Below are 4718 nucleotides of genomic sequence, written 5' to 3'. Positions count from 1 at the left end.
CCAGGAGTCAGCCTGTCCTTTCCTGTTCTACATCTACCTGCATCTTCTGCAGGAGATCATCTGCTAGTAGAGGATGAAGGATCATCAATATGCTGGTGCTACTCAGTGATACATCTCCACTTGGCTCCTTGGGAGACATGCTGGAAATCATAACTGGTGTCGGGAAGCTATCAGGGGATGCATGGGGAAAAATAGGCTCAATCAGATAAGATGGAGTAACTAGATTCAGAGGTTCGCTGATTTCAAAACTGTACTATTTATGATTCTTGATGAGATTGTGCTCCCTGGAAACAATTGCACTGAAGTTGATCCCTCATGCATTTGTCATCTTTTGATTAAATTACTGCAATTTGTTCTATATGCAGCTGCCCTTGAAGATCATCTGGAATCTTTAGCTGGTTGAGAATACAGTGACATGCATGCTTAGTGGTGTAGGGAGCCCACCCACTTCCCAAAAGGAAAATCAGCTAGTGAGCGGTCTCCCCACAATAGGAAGAAGGCTCCCCTGAAATAAAAGCCAACTCGCATTCTCTCGCAAACAGGGAAATCGCCCAAAGAAGCTTTTTGCAACAAGCCAAGTGTCTGTGAATGAGATACTTTGGTATCCATTCACAAAGGCTCTTTGTGAATGGATATTCAGTATCCAGGCAACTCCATTCATAAGCAAAGTGCTACTGGCTGCAACTTTCATAAGGGGCCAAAACTGAGCAGGTTAAGGAAACAAAAACAATGACACTTAAGTTTACACCCAATCTCAAGGCAAGACCTGTCAGCCACAATGGGAGTTAGGCAACAATAATTAGAATGCTAAAAGGGCACCATCAAGTACAGATTAAAGTACATTTCACAACGAAACTGGGCATATAAATCACAAAGCCCTAGAACTACATAAAAACCCATCCACTCACCAGTTTTCTCAGATGTCCCAGAACCGATCACTGAAGTCGCTTCTGATCACCAATAAAAAGAACCTTCTTTTCAGCTGGCTTCTCTCTTCATTCAGCAGCAGCATCGTTTCTCCCAGATAGGGACTCAAGCCAATTCTTCCTACAGTAGTTACCCATAGAATTGCCATTTTACTGTGCAAGCTGAATATCCTAGTTGGTTTATTCAATGTGCTGGTCATTCCTATAAAGATTTATATGGTTCTGAGTCTGGATATCTTTATGGCCAAACCACTTCTTTTTACATTTGCTTCTGACAATTCATCGTCATTTTTCTTGACTCTATTTTTTCTTGTTTTAGCTCACAATTCTTAAGTACTATATATATGCTAGCTTATTTTTATATTTTTCCTTGCTTCCATAAAAAAACTTAGTTTTGTAGTGTCACTTGGTGATTGGGCATTATTGTGAGCTTTCACACAAGGTAGGCAAAATTTAAAAATGGCAACACTTTCATGGGATCACATAACAACACAAACTTGGCTATCCACCAATTTTAAAAAAAGTATATTCCTAGTTCAGTGGAAATTTGTCCTCTTCTATAAAGCCCATAGGTCAACTAAAGACCACTCCAAATTAATAGCCTGTGAACAAATTTCCAAATTTAATTACCGTACGATTTGGAGTATAAGACACACTTTTCCACCCCTAAAAGAGGGTGAAAATTTGAGTACATTTTATACATAGAATGTAGCCCCTCCCAACCACCAGCCCCCACCCTTCGGCCATTTTCGGCCTCTGCGTATGGCATGCTGTTTTAGACCTGTTCCAGGCTGCGGGGATCGCCACAGCACATCACCACCTCCGTGCCTCAGATTTTCAGCCTCCGCACGCCCCGTTTTTGGCCTCTGCACATCGCATTTTTGGGTGGTTCCAGACAGTGGGGATTGGCGGCGGTGGCAGCAGCAATCCCTGCCTTCTGGAACCACCCGAAAACACAATGCACAGAGGCCAAAAACAGGGCATGTGGAGGCTGAAAACGCGACACATGGAGGTCGAAAACACGACATGCAGAGAGCGATCTGTGGTGATGTGCTGTGGTGATCCTGCAGCCTGGAATGGGTCTAAAACGGAGCATTTGGAGGCCAAAAACATGAGGCACAAAGGCCAAAAATGCTATTCCGGGAGCCAGAGCCACCCGCCAATCAGCTGCTCATGCTGAATCAGGCTGCGATAACTTGCTGAAGCTGACCAGGCTGTTTGCTATTTGCTGCAAGGACGCTAGCCAGATGAATACCGATGGATGCTGGTAGGCAGAGGCAGATTTTTTTTTCTTGTTTTCCTCCCCCAAAACTAATGTGCATCTTATACTCCAGAGCATTTTATACTCCGAAAAATATGGTACATTTCCCTAGTGCATTAAATGAGCCATTACTCATTATTTTTAAAAGTGCTACAACAGGTAAATGGGACACAATGCTTTTGGACTGCTAAATAGGTGGGGGTCACCTAGAATCAAATGATCTGCTCTTCAGCTATGCAGTTTACAGGTCAACTGGCCTAGATTTCTGTTTCTTTTTCCATTCCACTTCCACTGCCCTGCATCTTTCAGTTTCTCTCATTTCAGAGGTTAGAAATAAGGGACGAATACTAGATAGATTCTGGGTAAATTAGGAAAATAAATCTCATGTTTTAAAATAAAGCAAATTCAGTGCCTTTTAATTCCAGAGTAGTAGGTTCTACTGAACTAGATGGGTGCTGGAGACATTTTGTTAGAGAACACACTTTGAATTATAGTACACATATGCATACACTGATTGTTCTGCCCCAGCTCCAGATTCCCAAGGATATTGACGCACACCAACGGTCCTTATCAAATTTATTAAGTAGCAAGAATAAACCAAAGTCCGGCAAAGGTTGGCAACCAGCCCAGAAAACAAGATATGATAAGACTTTTCGAAAAATGCTCTGATGATAATTACAAGTTGTTTCCTGCAAGAAACTTACTAAAGGCATGTGACTTAAATAGGCTAAGGGAGTGGCCAATTATCCTCAAACCTTACTCTCGAGACCTCCTCCTCCTGAGTAGCCACTCCTGCCTTTTGGCAGCCCTGCGTGCTCAAGCATTGAGGAGAGGCTCCTCCACTTCACTATCTCCACTTGAAGGAGCCTCTGGAGATTCTGAAGGCCCTGGCTGAGTCTCTGCCTCTGGCACCACATCCTCTTCAGCCTCCTCACTGTCCGACGCGAGCGCTGGCTGCGCAGGCTGCTGGCGCAACACACCAGCCTCGTCATTGGGATCAGCCACAATCCGCGCAGGCCGCTGGCAGGTCACAACAATGCTGGAGACATTTTGTTAGAGAACATACTTTGAATTATAGTACACATACGCACACACTGATTCATACGTTGCTCTTTTATTTTTAAACTTGTCTTTTTTTAAGATCTCAATAAATCAATATAGCTATGACTTCCTTAGTCTTCTTCCCCTTCCTCTGTACCGATTCACTCTGCTTTTGTATTTTATTTGCCTTAGATTCTCTCTATAACAAACCTGACTAGGTGGCTCAGTGGCTAAGACACTGAGCTTGTCAATCAGAAAGGTCGGTGGTTCAAATCCCTAGTACAGGTCTCCTGCGTGAGCAGGGGCTTGGACTACTGTGTTTCCCCGAAAATAAGACCCTGTCTTATACTTTTTGAACCCTAAAATAAGCGCTTGGCCTTATTGCCATGCGTTCAAAAGCCCAATTGGGCTTATTACCAGGAGATGTCTTATTTTGGGAGAAACGGAATAGATGACCTCCAAGGTCCCTTCCAACTCTGTTACTGTTAACAAACCATCTCAACATACTGTACTTACTTCTATGATAGCTCCATTTGTATTCAATCCACATTAATTCATCCCCATTCATTCTTGATTCTATTTTTTTCCTTGGTTTACTACTTTTGCTTCTGAGTATTCCATTTTACTGTATTCCATTTGCATAACTTTCAATTTGATGCTTCTGACATAGCTCTCACTTCGCTAAAACAAAGTGGTCTATGCTCTTATAGAGCGATTTTGCAAACTGTTATTCCTTACAACAGATACAACATATTACTTACCACTTTTCTATTAAGATGCCCACCCATCCATTTTCCATCTTTTCTAAACACCTAACTTTTATAAATTATTTGCCTTAATTTTTATTACTTAATTTAATTGATAAAATATATGGTCGCTAGGAGTTGAAAACGATTTGATAGCATGTAATCAATCATTCACTACACTACCTTGGTTTTTAAAGCATTAAGTTTGAAATTCATACTCTTTGTTCTATCATACAGTCTGTCATTTGCTGAAAATAATTTGGGTGCTCACCTCCCACCCACCCCCACCCCAATACATCCACTCTCTGTTTAACAAACTAATCTCCCTTGGACAATCACTCTTGATCTTCCTCTCTTCTCTAAAATACTCTTTCCAACATCTCCTCTTTTCTCATCCCAAATCAACTATCACTTTTATGCTTGCATCACAATTTTTATTATTTTATATAGCCGTCTGATTTCTACAGGGTTCATCCCCAAGCAAGACTCTTGCTTCAAAGCACATCCTCAAGCAATTTGTATTTCCTAGTTCTTTTGTGAATTTGGAATATTTGAATCCTTTGGGTGGCTTAAAATGAAAATCTAAGCCTTTTTTGCAATGGAAAAATGGTCTTCCATAATCCTTGTAAACTATTCATGGATCCGTTTGGATGGAACGCTGGTTTTAAAATACATAAAATAGAACCGGGAATCCTCATATGAATACCACTTTCGACTAAATCACCTAGCACGAAGAAGGAAGCA

The sequence above is a fragment of the Pantherophis guttatus genome, chromosome 8 (genome assembly GCF_059756535.1).
Source record: "Pantherophis guttatus breed Tessera chromosome 8, ASM5975653v1, whole genome shotgun sequence".
NCBI classification, from domain to species: Eukaryota; Metazoa; Chordata; class Lepidosauria; order Squamata; family Colubridae; genus Pantherophis; species Pantherophis guttatus.
The sequence above is the reverse complement of the archived record's forward strand: the minus strand, read 5'-3'. Positions refer to the sequence as shown.